We start from the raw sequence: 20,461 nt of genomic DNA on the forward strand, positions 1-20,461 counted from the left end.
GTGATGCAAGTACATGTTGTGCTTGTGAGCTTTGCCAAAGTAAACCTTTAATCCATGTGAACACTGCACTGCTCAGTCCTTGCTTTTTTCCCATCTTTTATTACCACATCCCTTTTCTGCAAATTATAGAATAAAAAGTAAAAAGATGCACTTAACCTCAATGCAGCCCTATAGGCAGGACTTGCTCAAAAAAAAAAAAAAAAGAGAGAGAAATAAACATCCTGTTATTCTTTTGCTGGTTAGCAAAAATGGAAACAGCTTGAGCACAGACTGGTGGCAATGAGCCAGGACTGTGATATTCTGCAACTGGAAACACTCACTTCTGATGTTCTGAACTTAAAAACTCTCATTACTGCTGTGTGGTGGCAGATTCTTGGGCAACTGCTGGGCTTTACAGAGAACATTCCTCCTCTTGTCTGAGGCTGTCATGGGAAAAAAGTGCTTTTAAGTGAAGGCTTCAAAAGCAGACAAAGGACTGTCCATTCCCTACCATGAAAGACTCTAAGGATATAGTCTAAACTAAACTAAGGACAGACTCTAAACTAAAAATAATAAAAATAGAGCATGCTCTGTTTTCAGAGACTACAGTAACACTCCGTACAACACTGATACAAGGAGATGATGATGCCCAATTTTGCCAATCCTTTGGAACTAATCTGCCACAAAGCAGCATCTCAAACTCTTCTGCATGCCAAGCAAACACATCCAAAACTAACTGCTACAGGCCCCAAAAAATGGAAGTCAGGAATTGGCTTGGATATTTATATTATACTTAAGGTAATGACAAAACCTAGGAATGTACAGAAGGTCTTGAGGTCAGAATCCAGTCATACTAAGCTGGCAGGAAAATAAGAAGTTTAAATTCACATATTAGTAAAGGAGCAGTTTGCACATGCAGGGAGCCTAGTGTGTGTAGCAAGAAGGGAGATGCAATTTGTGGCAATTTTTAACAGATTGAAGCAAAGAAGAAAAAAACAAAATATCAGTTGGGAGGCAAATACTCTCTACATAAAAGTATCAGTATCACAGATTTCAAGAAGAAATGTGAATGTGAGCGTAAGCATGAAGAAGTGGAGAGTAATAGAGGCTTTCAGTTAGTCTTGAAAAAATCCTGGTTTGCTTTTTCTGCATAGGATATGTTTGCCTTTGTTCCAAGTAAAAGGTGGCTGGGAGCAAATTGATACATATATGTTCTAGGGACACTTCCTCTGTCATTACCAATACTTTTTGTTATAAGGACAGTTTCATGTAAAGCTCAAGACTGGAAACTTTCATCCTAAAAGAAATTTGGTTCCAGTTTCAAGATTCTCAGTTTCTTTCTAAATAATAAAACATTAATATAAATTTAATCTGCACCTTTTATTTGTGAAGAGTGGTCTACCAAATAAAGAAAAGGGACTATGTAAGGACTTCTGAAATAAATAAACTAACCCTTTTGCATTTGTTTGTAAAGGGGATCCATAGGATTCTGTCATGGTTGTACCCATTGCTTTTTAGGTTGCATTTTAGTGATGATGTAGGTCTAGAGGCTTTTGCTCTGGCCACCTCACTCTGCTCATCTATTGCACCACATTACTTGCTAATGTAAACACAGCAAATTTTGTATAAACCTCAGACACTTAGAAAAAAAAACAACATATAGATCTGAAAAATGATCAAATTTTCCTAACCAAGTTTTATACTAAATTGGAGTCTGCAACTTTTTTATCAAACAGTGAGTGCCTCAAAAGATGTGCTGCTATTTGCATTACCACAGCACCTAATTCAAAGCTCATTAAATCACTAAAGGAATTCATTCACTGGTCTCCAGTGCCCTTGCTTTCAGCTCATACTTATTTGTATGTTTGGGTAGGAAGGACCTAACCAACACAATTTTTTTTTTCTGTTCAGGAGAAAATAATCAAGTTTTTATGTTTGTAGACAAATGAATATCTGCTCTGACGCCTGTTAGGTATCTTTCAAATGATACAAGAAATCACCAAAAAAAAGCAAGTTTTTCTTCCACATACACCCATAAAGCTCTGATCACCCTCAATGCCTGATACAAGTTGGAAAACAGTTATCACGGCACATGTGATGAAGTCCTACGTTTGTCATTCCATTAAAAATACCTTGTGTATGTACATGACCTCATGAAAAAGTAATAGAAGATAATTTACTAAAGGAAAATGAAATGGATTTGTATTTATTTTAGTTATTATTCACAAACTTTGCATCACTACATCAAAAACCTCAGCCTGTAAAGTAATTTCAGTATGAAGGAGCAAGCAGAGCTTTATTCGTGAGGAATGGTTGTAATTATGAAAAAGGACCAATTTTCAAATTTATAAGCAAATTTATATGAGCTATTATCCTTCTTCTGTTATGCAACTGTATTTGCAAAATGTAATCCCAGATCTTTGCATGAATAGTCTAAGACCTTACCTTTGATTTCAGTATAGTTGGTGCTGAAAATTTTACCACTACTGAAAAATTTCTTTATGTATTCTGTTAAAAATAACTAAACAAAAACACCATTTCAAAATAACACAAGACTTTTAGCCTGCATGCCTTTCTGCCTTGGAAGATCTTGAGGGTTCATGCTATAGCCATAGTCACTGACATGCTTCAAAGGCTACCGACATTAATTTGGCAGCAACAGCCAACCATCCTACCAGAGCTGACTACAAATCCTTGTATTTCTGCTGTATTGTTTAAAGAAATACAACTGAAGGGTGAAAAAGAGGGATTTTAAATTTGAGCCACATATCCGCAGCTATTGCCAAATAACTTTCAGGCAGCCCCTCCCCTGGGGGCACAGAACATTTATCACCCCCTTGCAAAAAAAGCCTGAGCATGCAAAACACCAACAAAAACCTAAACAAAGGAAGAATGAAAAATCAGCATTAAATGCAGCACATTTAAGTTGTGGAAACGTATATAATTTGTTTTGATTATGATGATGATAAAATGTGTGTTTAAGAGGCTGCTCTTGCAAATAATAACAACATTGAACGAATGAAGCACCAAGCATAAGTGCCAAAGAAAGAAAACAGTGATATTCAACAGAGGCAAAAAGGTTCAGGAGGAAAGAACTCTGCTCAAAAGAAGATGAGATGTAACGGCTTCAATTGCATATGGGCAAAGTCCTTCTGCCTAACTTTACAGGTATACCCTTCAGTGAAAAGTTGAAACACGTCACAAAGACAGATGCAGCTTTAGTTTCACAGAGGAGAGCACTCCCTCTGACACTGAGATGCCCCCATGCTGCTAGAAATGTTTTCTTTGCTCCTCCTTCATGCTGTGGATGTAAAAATTAGCATTCAGCTCAGTGTTGTCTTAAGAGGGGAGCACTCCCTTTTGGTGAGGGATAGTCAGGAGAAAATGGCTGCAAGAATATCTATGACTCCATGGGGCTTAAGTACAGTAACTGCATGAAGAATATATGGGGTCCAAGTGAAACACTAGTTAAAACGGTATTAAAAATAGACATGTGTTAAAACACTTAGCTGAATTTGCAATTATACACAGCTTTTGGAGGAAGTTTAGCAAAATTCCAAAAGCAACACTGATGTCTTTAATTAAAAAAAACACCAAAAGCTAATAGTTCAAATAAGTTCTAGAAACAGCCTGGAGAGGTTAATAAAAACATCTCTTCTTGTTGTCCTGTTCAAAACATTTCCAGATATAGAGTTTTCCTTATAAATGGTTAAAATTGCCCACAGCAACATGCCGCTGTCTACCAAAACTTAGTTTTTTTAGTAATTGTATATGTATACACACACATTTGACAGCAGACTCTGGAGGTGAGATCACAAGTGCATGGTACAGTAATTAATACCCACCACTCAAGCACTGTGTGGCTGACACACCTGAAGGATAGGAAGCTGTCCAGAGGGATCTGGATAAGCTTCAGAAGTGGTGCCATGAGAATTTTAACAAATGCACCCAAAAAATGAAAAGCCAGTACGTATCCAAAGCTGAGTATCTGAGCAATTTTTACCCCACTATGAGGCCAGATAAAGATATATCACAGATATTGGCTTGCACAAATGAACAATATCTAAAACAGAGACTGAGCTGCTTGTATCAAATTTAAATGATCATGTTCTTCATTGCTGTATAGACAGGAAAGCATGTGAACAAAAAAGGCCTCAGAAAGAAGATGTAGTATATACAGTGAAAAATGCCAAAGTTCAAATTTAAAATATCATAGTAGGCAATCCTCTTGCATACCCCACCTGAGGAAGCATTTGTGGCTACAAATCCATGTTTCTTTGAACAACATAACTGGAGGGAGCTAACGGTTCCACTTTGGGACCGCATTTTCAGAGAAACACAAGGTGACAAAGCTCAGACTTGTGCTCTGACCTCACTTGACACTGAGAACTTTTTGATATAAAGCATGGGGAGAGCTGCCCCCTCTGGTCCTCTCCTTAAAGTATTTATAAACAAGGGATGTAGCAGCTCCTTCTAGATCATGGCTGCTACTGCCGTGCTTTTAGTGCCTGCACAGTCCCAGTCTGCCAACTTCATGTTCATTTAAAAAGGCCTGGCAGCCATCAAGATATGAATCATACCAGTCCAGAACAAATAAAAACTTGGAAGGTTTCAGGAAAAAAACCCCAGACAACAAAAACAACCAACCAAAAAGAACCAAACCAAAACCAACCAAAAAACTCCACCCTGAAATTTCATACTCTTTGAAACGGATTTTTCTTTCCCCCAGACTGGAGCTATTTTTACATCCTATTTCCTTAGTGCTCTTTCCAAAGCAGAGCAAACTCTCTCCTTCATACCTACAAGTTAAAGTCGCTTTCTCTTTATTTGCACAGGCCACTAAACCATTCCTATATTCCTTATGCTTCAAAAACTTTAGCTTGCAGAAGAAACTAGTGTATCTGGGTTACATCAAGTAATGTTCACTCTGGTTCACAGACAGCAATTTCCTTGCCAAGTTTTATATTATTAATCCCTTGGTAAGCAGAAGGGAAAAATATCTGGTTCTAAACTCCTCATAAAGGGAAGTGGGAAATCCACTCTTGTGGGACCAGGGTGGGGGGAATAAAAATTTAATATGTGGAATGTTAACCACATTTATGAACAGTGCTATTACAAGAATAAGAAAGGTTGAAGTAGATTTCAGCTCCTAATAAATACAATTAATTAAAATATTTACAAGAAGATGGATGTTTTTAACTTAACTGCTAGGTCATTTTTAATAAGAAAACACTAAGGTAACTCCAGATCCACTCACGTCTCTTAAAACATTAGTTTTTTTTCAGATATGATAGGTATTACCTTTCCCCTACATATTGTAAAATTTATTAACTAAAATTCTCTGGCAAAATCAGCATAAACCTGACGTAAATGTATGTGGAAACAATTTGCCTTGGGTGAAGACATTCCAATACAGGTGTGGAAAAACGTGGAAAAGTGCTTAATGTGCACTCTTGCACTTTATGACAGGAGGTAACTCTTGCCATGTCAGCCCCCTCTGCATACAGCATCCTCACAGGCAGTCACAAAGGACACTTTCTGCCTGGATTACTCAAAATAAGATTAATCTGTAGAGTTTGTATATAATATTTTACATTCTTCATATGTTGCTTAAATCCTTCTGAAAATGTTTGTAAGAGTAACCCACAGGACAAACATGTTCTCAATAGTGACTTTATGGGCATTTTAACGTAACGATTAGGAAACAGCATCAATAAAATGATGTTTCCTTGTTGCTTACTGCCATCAGAATCCAAGGTAATCCATGCTGGTGGGGGTAATTGCTGCAGTGGCAAACTGCACCCACCATCCCAGCGTGCTGGTAAGTGCAAGCACAGCCCAAAGCAAAACCTAGTCCATGTGGCATCAACCAGCAGGGCAGGCTGGATGCTTGGGATGCACACAAGCCAAAGACAAACCACCTATTCAGCTGCCTGGCCAGTTAGCTCCAGTGGGCTCTGAAAATTCAGATTTACATACTGGAATACAGCACTCCAATGTACAGCATTTCAAGAACAGTTCATTTTTCCTGGCATTTACTTTTCTTCCATGTTAGTTTCACTCCCTCAAGAAATCTCTCAAATATCCTTTGGTGTGAGCAATCTGTCTACCAAAGCATTAGCAAGAAAACATCTTTGCAAGAAATGCCAGAATATTTGGGACAATCCCTTCAAGGTTTTCTTGCATGGTACTTAGTAACAACACTTAGACCAGCTATATTGAAAAAATGTCCAGATGGACAGGATGGCATTTCACACATGCTCCCATTGTTATGATGCCCCTCCAAGCCCCTGTGTAAATACATTAACTTACCTCTTTGAAAAATCAGAAAACTGTTTTAACATGCTAAGTTCATGGAAAGAAAACACCATTAAATTTTTAATAGAAAAGTAAAATAAGCCCAGACAGTACTCAGGTAGCCAAATCCCTAAGACTGAACCATGATTTGAAACCTTATTCCACATTCCCTTCACACACGCAATATATTATTTTCATTGTCACAACAGACTGCTAAAGCATACATTTAAATAAAATATGAGTTTTCCAGATTTCAAAACTCTCTGCAAACTACTCAAGAGACACAGGCATACGGCATCCCTGTGGGGCAGATGATTAAACATTCACATTGAGGTGAAAGCTATAAAAATTCAAAATAACAGGGAGGTGTGGTATATCTTGAGAAGGTCCTCAAGTGCTCTGAATTCCACATCATAACTCCTAATCATAAACAAAATGTAATAAAGTACTATGATGATATTAGCCACACGTTCCCCTTCAGGCAGCCCTTACACTGAGCATGTCTCTTCATTCAAACAGTCCAAGTAGAATATTTCCTTAATGAATATGAGAGAGAATTTTAAGGTTTTATCAAATCCTAATAAGAGAAAAGTTCTTTCAGAAGCCTGAAGCATATAGTGTACAAAAATAAGGTGCAACAATGAGAAAAATAAAAGCATAAATGGGGAAAAATACAGTTGTTATGCAGTTAACTTGAGCTGATAATAAATTTTTATTAAAGTAGCTTTACTATGACACGTGAGTCAAGCCTCTTTAACCTCGTTATTGGTACTAAGTTTTGTATAGTATAATATTTTGTGTTTGGATATGCCTGTATCTTCTGCTTCTGCTATCTTTTACATACTGCATTGAGATGATTCACTCCATAAGAAATGCCTTTTTTCCTGCCCTGACTATACCTAAAGCAGAGGTATTCTTGTAGATTTTGTTTCATACCACATTTCTATGGAATTATCTTTAGGTATGAACTCAAATGAAATACTCTAACTTAGTTCATCCACATTTTCAGAGCAAATTTGTAGGGCTGTTACAGAAAAGAAGGCAACAGCAACCCCATACACAGTGCTACACAGCAAAGCTGAGAGGTTCTCATGCCCAGTATGCTTCAGAAATCACTGAATTTCTACATGAAAAAAAATTTCAAAACAGAACAAAAAATCCCCTCCTGCAGCTGTGAGACAGCATTTACACCACCTGACAACCACTTAAGTTTCCTGGAGTTGGAGTAGGCTTCACTTTGCTCACAATGCATGCCATGGCACAAGAATAAGAAACAAAACTCTTTGCCTCTACTGGGAGTCTCCCAATAACCAGTACAGTTATTGTTTTGTTTGCCTCAAGCTAAGGTTCCTTAATGAGAAGAAAACATATTTAAAAAAAAAAAAAGAATGATGCTGTATGGATTGACAGAGACTGGAAAGGTTAACTGGAAAGACATTTTGGGATCATGTTGGGGGCTAAGGGGGCAGGTTGCCACTGGTGTGCCTGTGATTGGCAGCACTGCCAGGCTGGGACAGAGGCTCCAGGGCTGGGGGCAATGCTCCACTCTGCCCTAACCCAGCTCCCCGGTGGCCAAATGACCTCAAGTCCCACCTGGGGGAAAGGCACAGGAAGGTCAAAGGGTATTTAAGGCCAAACACAAGGCAAAGCATGTCTTGACTCTACCTTCATCCTGGAGTTTCTATGTGAATACCACCAAGTACATGCACTTCTGTATCTTTTCTATCTTTCCCTCTCATTGCAGCACCTATCGCAGCATAAGTCACAGTTGAGAGAGCCACCACACACAAAATATCACCATACAGTATCAGAAAGCTTCAACCCATGCAGAATAACATCTTACCTCTTCAGAAGGCTTCAGGGACCTGCCCATGCAGAGTCACACCACACCTCTTCAGAAGGCTTCAAGTGTCTGTCAATGCAAAATAACATCATGCCACTTCAGAAGGCTGCAAGTATCTGCCCTTCTTATTCTTTAGCCCAGCCTTTTATAGCCCTGCTGTTGGTGCAGTGCCCCTGTGTGCCCTCTGCTCCCTGCGGGGTTGGGCAGCACCCCTGGGCACTCCATGGCTCCTCACCTTCAATAGCATTCACCTGTGCTGCACAGCTGCAGCCCATTAGGGATCAGTCCCAGCCCCACTCCCAACCACCACAAACAGAGTGCTTACACCCTCTTTCTTTTTCTTCTAATTCCCTCTTCTTGGAACCCTTTCGGTAAAATAACACCCAATGAGTTTGATATTTGCTAAGTCAAATAGGCCAAGTTAATGCTCTGAGAAGTGTTTTATGTTGATCGGGTGCTTTACTAAATCTTTTACTAAAGCTTCCTGACTTTCTAAAGTGTGCCAGTTAAGTCATTTTGACCTCTTGAGAATATCTAGTTGGTATTTCTCCCACGTGTCCTACCCAAAGTTACAAGAACTATTGTAGCCCCTTTCAAAAGTCTCCTTGAATGAGTTGATTGAGGCCTTACAATGGATATTATTGTTTATTTCAGTACCATCCATTTAATGGTAAACCCACCCTTTTCTTTCCAGTCTCTGTCTTCCACATACTAAGCCCTGCCCTGGCATATCCAAAAATTAGCTGCTTAGGGTGCAAAATCTGAAGCCATATAAAATCTAACTTTATCAGTTAGGAGTTTAAAAATACCTATCTGTTTAAGTTGTGGTCTTAAAACAGTTGTTAATATACCAAAAAACAAAACCCAAACAGAACAAAGCAAAGCAAAACCCAACAACAAAAACCCCAAACAAATTGCAAAACTATTAAATACAACGAATGTATGTACAGATCTGTACTGAGAGAGGAGAGATGCATCTTATACATAATATGTAGATCCATATTTTCCAAACATGTAAAGTCACAGGACGGGTCTGAAAGAAGAGTTCTTGGAAGAGTTCTGGTTATGCAGAGATCCACCCACAGCCTGTGGGATCCAAGGTGCCCATGCCGGAGCAGTGGATCCCTGGAGGAGGCTGTGATCCAGTGGGAGACCCAGTGGAGAGGGGGCCCTGCTGCCAGTCTGGAGCAGCCTGTCCTTGGAGAAATGCACACCACAGTGCACACAGTGACCCACACCACAGCAGTTTTGGGAAGGCTGTGTGCCCGTAGAGGGAATTCATGTCGCAGCAGTTTTGGGAGGACTGCTGCTGGTGAGATTGGAACCATGCCAGTGAGGTTTGTGGAGAACTGTCTCTCCTGGGAAAAACTTCACGGTCTCACAGGGAAACAACTTCTCTCCTTGAGCCAAGCAGAAGAAAACCTTGGGTGATGAACTGACCAAAATCTCACCCCGCCTCCCTGTGCTGTTTGTGGGAAGGAGGGAGAGGTGGGGAAAAATGTTTTGAAGGGCTTATTTTACTTCTCATTATCCCACTATGATTTTGTTAGAAATAAATTCACTCTGTACCTCTAGGATGAGCCTGTTTTGCCCCTGGAGCGTTTTCTTCAGGTCCTTAACTCATGAAACTCTGTTCAATTTTCTCTCCTCTGCCCCGCTGTGGAAGGAGCAGGTGAGCGAGTGGCTTCAGTGGTGTTTGGTGGTGTCAAACCACAACAGCTTCTAATCTGCAATAGTAATTTTGATTAAATCTGTGCAAAGACTCAGATGGCATTTCCAATCCTTCTTGAGAGAACAGAGCGCTTTGCTTCATCTTCTCCTCTAAAAGAAAACAGAGGCTTCTCCCAGGCTTCGTTAATGTAAGAGCCATAAAGAGGGGCTGTTCAACCACCTTTTGAACAAACAATTGAAGTTTACTACTAAAAACAAATTTAAATCTGTACACAAGGAAAATAAATAATCAAATAATCTCTTCAGTCATCCTTGCCTACGAAGTCTGATCTTCAACCCTTCTTTAAGCCCTTGTAACAAAGCAGAAATCCAAATCTCCCCCCACAAAAAGACATCAATAAGTCTCCATCAATCTAATTGGGATTTGCTTATCTGCTACAGCAGGAGAATCAATCCAGTGTGCAGAAGGAAACTCTATTTCCAACTCCCATCCATGGGACTCAGGCAAACTGAGAATAGTAACACAAGTAGCTGGAGTACTGAAAAAGTGATCTGCTTCTAAACCTAAGGAAAATACTCATTTCTACATCAACACACACACACAAAGGTTCCATGTAATTGAAAAACCAGGTTATATGATCCCCACACTAAGATCACCCAGCTCTTTGTCAGTATTTTTTCGTGTTTCTTTTGATTTTTTTTTTGTTTTCCAGATGAGGAGTGGGGTGACAGGAACTAAAAAAAAAAAAATTAAAAAAAAAAAATCATTCTCATTCTGTAGTCTCCTCTAACTTAGTTAACATTAACTTCATTTTTTAAAGTCCCCACTGCTCTTGATTTACTGTTTTTCTTTTTACCTGATTTATTTTCCAGATGGAGAACTGTAGAAGGCAGACAATTTTTCAGCATGGTGTCTTATTTCCTGCTGAGTTATTTTGTCTGTCCAAGGAGCTCTTAGAGAAGAAAACAGAAAGATGGATTTATGTTGCTGTACCTGATAAAGACACATACAGCCCCACATGAACATTTTTTTCAAAAGCTTTCACTGAAGATTTCACAGGCATACATTACTAACAGGCATGGCCTGCAGCAAAGTATAACAAAGTACCTCTACTTTCTCCTTCTGTCCTCCACTCCCTCACCCCCATTTTGCAATCTGCCTGGCAGGGCATCTTACACACACTTCTCACCTTTATTTATTTATGATGACTCTGACAGCACCATCTGTAATACCGGTTTTAAAGCGGCAGCAATGATGTAAAATAAGTGAAAGGTATAGAAAATAGTTTCATAAAGTGTAGGTCATATGCATCCATTTTTTAGCAAAATTGCTCTAAAACTTAGTAACCTTCCAAAATTAAAAAACAAAACCACATAGATCAAAACCCAGTAATATCTAAACTTCTTAAGCACTCAGCCAGGCTATTTTTCACCATACCCTGGGGCTGTGAGAAACCTCCTGTAATGGGAGGTGTCCCTGCCCACGGCAGGTGATCTTTGAGGTCCCTTCCAATCCAAACCACGCTATGATTCTCAGATTGCACTTGAATGTGACTGTACAGTTCTAGCCAGGACTGAAGCCTTTCTTCTGTGAGAAACAGCACTACTCCTCTTTCCCAGAGCATTTACAACTTTTACAAAGACAAAGAGAAGAGTGGGGACAAGCAGGAGAAGCAGGACATGAAGAAGTAGGAGAATAAAGACAATGTTGGAAGATGCAGAACCTTCTTCATTTGTCCCAAGGACTTCCATCAGGGTTTGATTTTCTTCATTAATACGAGATTTAGTACCAGGAGTTTTCATCCACTGAAAAATTAAACATACCACATTAGTCTATGAAAAATATGAAGAATTAATATATAGCAGATGTGATATATTTAAATATGAGAAAAGCATACATTTGTGTGAATGTATTTCAGCAAAACCTTCTTCAGAGCATGGTGATACCACTGTCAACTTGCTCTTGTGGGTAATGCCACCAGCTTTTTGGCTATTCTTTCAGCAAAAAGTGACAGAAATTCTCAATTTTTAAGTTACTTACATAGAGAAGACCATGCAATTAATTGAAACACCATTTTTTTATGAATCAAAACAAGGTATCAGGAGAGGTATTGGGGCACTGAGTAGAATTACACACCAGTCCACGCAATTACAAAGCAATTGTTTCCCAAATGTTTCCTACTGGTTTAGATAGGATTTCAATTAAAAGAGAACTTGAACTACAACTGTGAGGAATTTATGAGATTGGGTGACATTTCATGTGAAGATGTTTATGAGATTAGGCAGCAATATTTCATTTTTGAGTTATCTTGATGATAACATGTTCCCCATTTAAAACTGTGATGCTATAGAGAATTAATATATGCAAGTTTTTATTTCCTCTAATATTATCTAAGGTTGTCTTTGGAAATAATTTTTCTTTCATTTCACATCATCATGTGGTAAATCTAGACAGCTGATTCTCTGGAAGGAAAGCAATCTATTGGCATATTTTGATTTCTGTCCAACAGAGTTCATGAAGAGGTAGGAGCAGCATCTGTCCTCTTCCAGGAAACTATACAAAGCAGCAACAAGCACAAAGTCTTTCACTAAGCATCAAAATAATGTTTTGCTTTACATTATATTATAATTTATTTTAATATTTAAATATTATTCATTATAATATAATATAATTACATAATAATTATAAATCATAATTTAAAATTAAGACAGCTTTGTTCACTCCATTCTTGGAAAAAATCCAAGCCCCATCTTTTTCAGCATTCTTTGTGAAGAACTCTCCTATCGAGACAGTTGCCACACCTGTATAAGCACAATTCGGGACCTAAAAACATGAAGGGCACGAATTATATTGGACTTCTGGCATTGAAATAAGTATAATTATACTAAGTCTTACATAATACAAATATAATATAATTTAATACATTATCATATACACCATAATTTAATATAGAATAATATATAATACCATATAAATAAAAATATAAAAATAAATATATAGTACACATCAGTAAAATTATACTATGTGTCAAGTAGATTGTGAACCTTTAAAAAAAAAAATAGGTATTTTCTTAATGCTGATTCATGCTCCTTAATAATGTGGGAAGTTGCTACACTTGCCATTCAAATCATGCCTACCTTGAATTATTACAGAAAACAGAGGAACAGATATCAAAGCTTGATGTGGTTTTGAGTTCAGTATTTTCTATTTAGCTATTATTTTCACACCATCTAAACCCACACAAAGCCCAGAAATAATATTCACTAGAACACAAACAACTAAATAGTGCTGGCATAGGAGTTTTACCCCAATTATAAACGTGTTTACACAATAAATTATGTACAGTCCTTAGATCTTTTTTCTAAATTAGTCAACTCCTAAGAAAGCAAAGTGTAAGAGTGGTATTCTTCCTCTGATTTTTACTACTACTCATATGTAAGCAAGATGTTTAATCACACTGCCTATGCCTTCATCAATATAAAAGCAGATCAAACCCTGTACTACAAATTTCACTTACATTTCCAAAGAGAAAAAACTGATTCCTTCCAAACCACTTGTTTTCAAAACAGTATTAGTCCAAGCCTTATATACAGTTGTGTTCCAAATCTTTATTGTTATTTCCAGTTTATTTCTATCTCAGTTCTTCTCCAGACTTGTCAGTTCTCAGCTATTTCTCTGTCATGGAGCTGTGCCTAGTCATCATGTCTTAGGAAGAAAAATGGTGAAGAACTATGCATATAGCAAAATGAATTCATAAATATTTAATGTACATGCCAGTAGTCAGGAGTAGTCCAGTGAGGGGTCCTTTGTGTTAGCATAATCAAATTCCCAGGGTAGATAACATTTTGAAAGCAAAGTGTCCGACAACTTGTCCTAGTTATAAATCAAAGATTACAGCCAGTAAAGAGCATTTAGGTCAGAACTACAAACTCTTGTCAAATTATACTGATGGAGCTGAGGAAAGGCAACTCGAGTGTTTCTGCATTTGTGAGGGGGATCCCAAAGGGTTTCCCTGTGCAGCACCCTTTGGCTACCTCTTCAAAAGCTCATTAGCCATGTCATTTTCAACAGCTCCAGTTCAGCATCTGATCTTTTTTATTTTTCCTTCCTATGGAAAAAGAAAATGAGAACTTGAATTACTAACCCAGAGCTGTGCAGCCAGCTGGCAGGAGCTAGGCATCCCATCAGAGGTCCCGTTTCCAAGGCTTCACCCGCAGACAAAGCCTGCTCAAAAAGTAAATCTAAAAAAAGACTGCTGCCTTTCAGTTTTCCCTTCTCTCCTCTAACCAGAAAGCAAAAGTTAATGTTCCACAGATGTTACAGGGCAAAACAACACCAAAGATAAAACTACAAATATGCTAATTTAAAAACATCCAACAAAAAACCAAAGCAGAAAATCCCCAAACAAACAAAAAAAAAAACCAAAAAAACCAACCAACCAAACAAAAAAACCCAACAACAACAAAAAAAACCGACCCAGACTTTAATGCAAACAGGGGAAACCCCATAATATAGTACTAAAATATTATCCCAAAATTCATCAAGCTACTACTCTGTACTGGGTGTGTTATATACAAAAAGGAGAAGCAAGAAGATCAATTGCAGAAGCCAAATGCTGCAAAACAATTCCTTTCATTTTCATGTCAAAAATTCTTCCACTCTGAAGTTGACTATCAACAGCAAGTGATTTATCTTGAATTTTTCAGTTGCCCTGTCACAGATTTAAAAGGAATCTAAGCCAGAAGCAAAACAATTGATCTATTCTCAAGCCTGCAGGGGACAGGCAAGATTTGTTTCACTTCTAAGTTTTCATTCCAACAAGGCAGCATGGAATAAATATGAACTAGAGAGATGACTTGTTTGCACGTACATTTACATTCATATTTACATAAATAAAATAAAACAAAATAAATCAAAACAAAGGAGAAGCATTTCATCTTAGAGAGATGTGTTTAAAGAGCTTCAAGTGTCCTGTGAGGACAAAACCCTCATCTCTCCTCAACAACATATACTACATCAAAAGTGCAGTCTTCTACCATAGACCTTCACATAGAGCAAAAATCTTGGTTTAGAATTTATTGCTGAATAGATGCTCATTTGCACTGTCCTTAATTTTGATGTGTTAATTACTGCCATTCCTAGATAGCCTTTTACTATCATAATATTTTTCTTTTACATCTATGATTTCAGGGATCAGCTTTCCAAAACAGTTCAACATGTGTACTCAGAGTCAATATTCCAAATGGATGTATGACTCAGACTGCATAAAAATAACACTAAATTCCCTGCAGCTTAAACAGAAAACCACCCCAAAGTATTTTGATATACAAGGAAAAAAATGAAATCCCAAACAAAACCAACATGACTAACAGAAGCTCTTGCCCCCGATTCTTTCAAGCAAAATATATTGTACAGTTGCAAGCAAAACCCTATTTATTCACTTATTTTGATGGATTATTTTAACTATGACTAGCTCTTCATTTTTTAATAACTTTATTTATTTTAATCTAGGGGAAAGAAAAGAAGAGATCATTATTGAGGGAATTTAATGATAGCAAGCAATACAACAAACAGTTCAAGAGAAGCTATTCTCTGCAGAAAAATGCATAAAAACTTTTTGCTTTGTAATAATATTGCACTCTAATCTATATAAAGATAAGGATGTGAGTACATAAGGAAACTGAAATTAGGAGATCCTTCTGAAGTACACTAAGAATGAAAAGTGAATGTGACAAAAAAAGTCAATGATTAAAGACGATTCCTCTCCAAGTCCTACTGAAGAAGGTGTCCCTCTAACTTGTATTGTCTGTGATGTGGGAAAACATACTTTTTACAACACAAGTACACTGGAGTGCATGAACCATCTCATCTGGGGGAAGATGTCATGCCTCTTCAGTGTTAAATACCTTCATTCTTCAGGCAGTGCCTGAATATCTCCTCTATGTTTAGCAGGGTAACACAGCGGCAAGGGGAGGTTTGTGATCCTCAGCTCTGCTGTAACCAGGGATGCTCACCAAAGCTGTTCATGAACAGCATAGACCTTCTACATGGACCCTCAGCTGCAAATCCTGTCAAGGACATACTATCTGTCTATCCCTAGGGTTGCTGCCTGACTGTTCCCAAATGCTTCTTTTGCAGGGTTAAAGTGGAATGTCTATAACTTATTAACAAATGAAGACCAAATCAGATTACTTCGGTTTCTGAAGCTTCTAACAGCACAGAAATAGTGAAGCACACATTACTTTTTCATTCTCCTGAAGTATGTTCTGCTTCTTTATTCTTACATCACCTGCAGCAAGATCTCAACCCGCTCTTTCCTTCCCAGCTGCTACTACTTTCTCCCCAAAGTGCTTTTCAATTCATGTATAAAGTGCCTTACTTTTGCTGTGCCTCTTCCTCATTTTAAAACAAAGCAGAACTGTAATGCTGCTATTTTGGTCAGTCCTGGACTGCCTTCTTTTGCTGAGGTACACTGGAATGCACAGCTGGTCCTTCTGTCAGTCCACAAGTTTTACAACCTCTTGGCTCGTTCAGCAACTAAAAAAACAAACCAAATTTAACAGCCTTTGTCTGCAAAGCTGTGAGCCAAACAGAAAATAAGTCATGTTTTCTCAGAAATAAGTTATGTTTATTCATTAGTTATTAGTAAAGAGTAGTGTCCTACTCTTCCCTGTAAGGATCTCAGATGGCCACTGCAGTATGAGTTCCCCCAGTGCAGCCCAGCCCTGCCCTTCCCTCAGCCAGCCTCCTTCCTTCCTCTTTGCCTTGCTCAGCCTCAGGCATACTCCCTCTCACAGTCTTCCATTGGCAAAGTCAGCAAAAAACCAGAGATGACCAAAGGACAACCTTACCTCCTTGGTGTCCACACCAAGAGCACAGCAGCCTTTCCAGCCTGTTCTGTTTCATCAACAGATCTGTTTTCACACCTTCACCCCACTCTGATCTCTTATGAGCACTGTTGCTTGTGCTATCCAGCTTGTGATCTGACTGCAATAGACAATCATTGATTTTGGGTGATATTTGGATAGAAACATCTTTCTACATCATATCTGTGCCATTTCTGGAGAATTATTCATTTGGTTGTCTCTATTTTCCACACAGACACTGTGGCAAATACTCCCTGAAAGGTGGGACTGGGAAATGTCCCATCCTGTTTTGGTGCACACCCCAGTTACTGTGTCAGGATGTGATGTGTCTCATTGCTCTGCACTGATGTCTGCCCACTGGTGCAAGTTTATAGGCTTCAGAGGAAAATACTCCCTGAGCAGATGAGCAGCACACTACTTTCCTATATCCCACTTTCCTTCCCACTGCTGGGAAGAGGCAGCTGGGAAGATGTGAGGATGGCTTGGGGCCTTGGGAAATTGCAGCCACAGAGGAACCCCTCCACCACTGCAGTACTGAAGGGATAAATGATAACTGACCTATGATTTGAAGCTGTTGTGGTTTTTTTCTTGATAATATGACAGTTCAAAATCCAGTGTTTCAGATTGTTTCTTCCCATGCAAGTTTCTAGCCATCTTTGTAGAAGAAAATCTAATTCTCAGTGTAAACCGTGCATTTTTCTCCTGAAAAATGCTCACAAAGTGAACAATTGCGTTTGCAAGCAGCTCCACAAACTTTGCATTGTTGCTATCTTGTTGCAAAGGTTTCATACCTTCTGAGTGATATCTCAGGGGCAGCTCCTCACAGCACTGACTCCTTCTCCTCTGCACAGCCAACAAACTCCATCTCGCACCTTGACCAGCCAACCTGCTCTTTTACAATACCCCTCCTAACTGGATCCTGTGGCCTATTAAGGGCAGGCTTGTTCTTAATGCTTGATAATTGGCACAGCTGTAACTCCTTAGCGGTGAGATTACCTACCTTCACCACTATGTCTCTTCTTTTACATTCTATCTATCCACATTGCATCCTACAATGAAAGTAGAGGATGCAGGACTGGATGGGTCCTGGTGACCACTGGCCACAGAGGCCACCGGGTGCCCTGATGTGACCTGGCACTTCCAGGGAAGAACAATCCCACAGGGAGGACTCTGTGTACCCAGAGAATGATCTATTTTGAAACTGTAAGCAATACCTCCAGTTCCTTATACTACTGGACTATAATCATCTTTTTATAGACAAATGGGCAAACTTTCTGAGGAAAGAGTAATCATTAAAGAAGAGCCTCTTAAGAAAAACCAAAGTCCACTGTCAAGGAAAGATAATAACCCCTAAGTTTAACAGGATTTCTGGAAGACACAGTTTTCAGTGCTTTTTTTTTTTTTGCTCCAGAATTTTACTTTTTCTCAATAAACTAGTTATCACTTCTTTTTCACCTATCCAATCAAATGTGACTTAAATCCTCCAGTGCATATTTCTATGAATTTTTCACAGCTTGATATGGAAAGATATTGAAAAGGAATAAGAAACTAATTTCGTTTTGTATTAGGATACAGCAAAACAGTTGGGTTTTTTTAGCAAAATATATTATTCACATAATTTATTCTATTAGTTGCATTGTTAGAAGGAGAAAAAAAAATCCTTCAGTACTGCACAGGTATTTATTTACTCAACAGTTGCACTTGAAATGACTACTAGTGGAAAGCAATATACTAAACAGAGAAACTGTCTGACCTAAATGTTAGAAATCATTTCCTTAGAGAAATACATGTAATGTTGTTTGTTTTGGGGTTTTTTAAAATAATATTTAAAGGCTATTACTGTTTATGGATACTATACAAAGTATACAACCTGTGAGAAGATCTTAATTTTGTAAATTAAATCAAGTGTATTTTCTACGTATAGATCTAAGCATTTAAAGTAGCACCAATAAATGGATATCAACAAAGGGATATCAAATTTATATGTGACTTGATATTATGTTACAGAATGACACTTATGTTTGTAACAGTGGACAGATCTCAGACTCAACTACTGGACTTTAGCAACAAAATAAGCGTATAAGATGAAAAAAATTTAGAATAATTTCAGAATTCAAAACTCATTTTTCTTTTTCTCAGTACTAGTGATCAGTCAGCCTTGGATCAAGGGTCAGGTTCTGGAGCTGTTACACATGACAAATCTAGCAGATTAAGTCAACTGAAGCCAGCAAAATGTTCATGATCTGATGACTGAGCATCAGACTACATGATTCTAGCCTGGCCTCAGAGGGGGATGACTTCTATCCTCTCAAACCAGCCTTTACTCCAAACAGAAAGCTCTCATTGTAAGGAGAAAAAGAAGAAAAAAGGACAACAAGAGTGGACAACATAGCTGTGGTGGTGAGAGCATTAGGCAGAGGTGTCTTCAGGTTCCTCCTAGGGAACTGCTTGTAAATATGCACGGTGTGGCACATACAGCATCACTTTCTGCATTTTAGGATAAGGCAGGTGCGTCTTGCAAGCGCTGCAAGAAATGCTCAACTCTCAAGCCAACAGAATGCTAAATAAAGGTTTGTCTTTTCCCTGATCCCACACTGAAATACGCAATGATAGACATCCATTCACCCAGCTGTGTCTCCTCTCCCCTCAAAAGGCTATTCTTACGTTCCCCAGTCACAGGCAAAAAGGGACAGCAGCTCATGGAAAAGGTCATTCCTTGCAAGTTTTCCTGCCTGACTGCAGCAAGTCAGGCTGCAGCTCATTAGTCACACCCTTAACTTTGCTATCCTCAAGTGCTTTTTTCAGATGTTGAAATGAGGCCTGACATAGAACCTCAGATGCATAGAGCATGGAGTGGAAAAGTGAAACGCTCAGCTGGGAATTTCTTGTCCGATCCTTGGTCAGCTTTTGGAAGAGGTATTGAATCTTCAAAAAGTGAAGGTTCTTCCTTGGGTTACCCTGGTTAAAAATTAGTTTCACAAAAAAAACATTAGTTTTTTGCATAAATAAGTTTAAAATAATCTTATTATTTCAAGGAAATAAAAATACCAATTATTTCCACATAAAGAATAACATCACGACAAAATAACAAGTGTTTCCATACTATTTAAAAATAATTTTTCTCCAGAAATTGTATTACTAAGTTATATTATTTTTTTCTGTCTGAGATTTAGGAAAAATGGTTATTCCGAACAACCTCATGACACGATGCTGAAAATGTGTCAGAAGAGTATGGCAGGATAAATACACAAATTTACATTTTTAGAGTGATTTTCAGTTTGTTATTCCATTAGTTTTTTCCTACTTTGTGTAAAATACTACATTCAAAAAATTCCCACTTTTCTGCTGGAAAAAACATTTGTAAATTTAAAAAAATTTCTGCAGGCTTATATTTATGCCAGTAGGAATTATTACACCACACTTATTTTCCTAGAATGGATATTACAGGGATCTTCCACTTACAGTTTCTTTGGTAACATGACTAGGAGAGAAACCTTCTGACTTAGATGATTATTTTATCATTTGCTTTATATTTTCATTTTTTATCCAAAGCTTTATAAACAGTTTCCTTAGTGCAGATCTCAATGCTGAGTTCTCCGCCCTCTCAGTGTTCTAAGATTGATGAGGCCTTATTCAGATAGTGCATGTTCAGCAGCTCAAATTTAAGAAGAAATACTCTCAAGTTTGAGGGTTTTGCATCTTTTTGTGAATTCACTTGATGTCCCATAGATCGATCTATGGTTTTCCTGGTTGGCCCTATAAGCTGCATACAAACACCATTAAATTAGCCTCCTGCCAGATTGG

Source organism: Passer montanus, unplaced genomic scaffold (genome assembly GCF_014805655.1).
Source record: "Passer montanus isolate IOZ18808 unplaced genomic scaffold, ASM1480565v1 scaffold54, whole genome shotgun sequence".
NCBI lineage: Eukaryota > Metazoa > Chordata > Aves > Passeriformes > Passeridae > Passer > Passer montanus.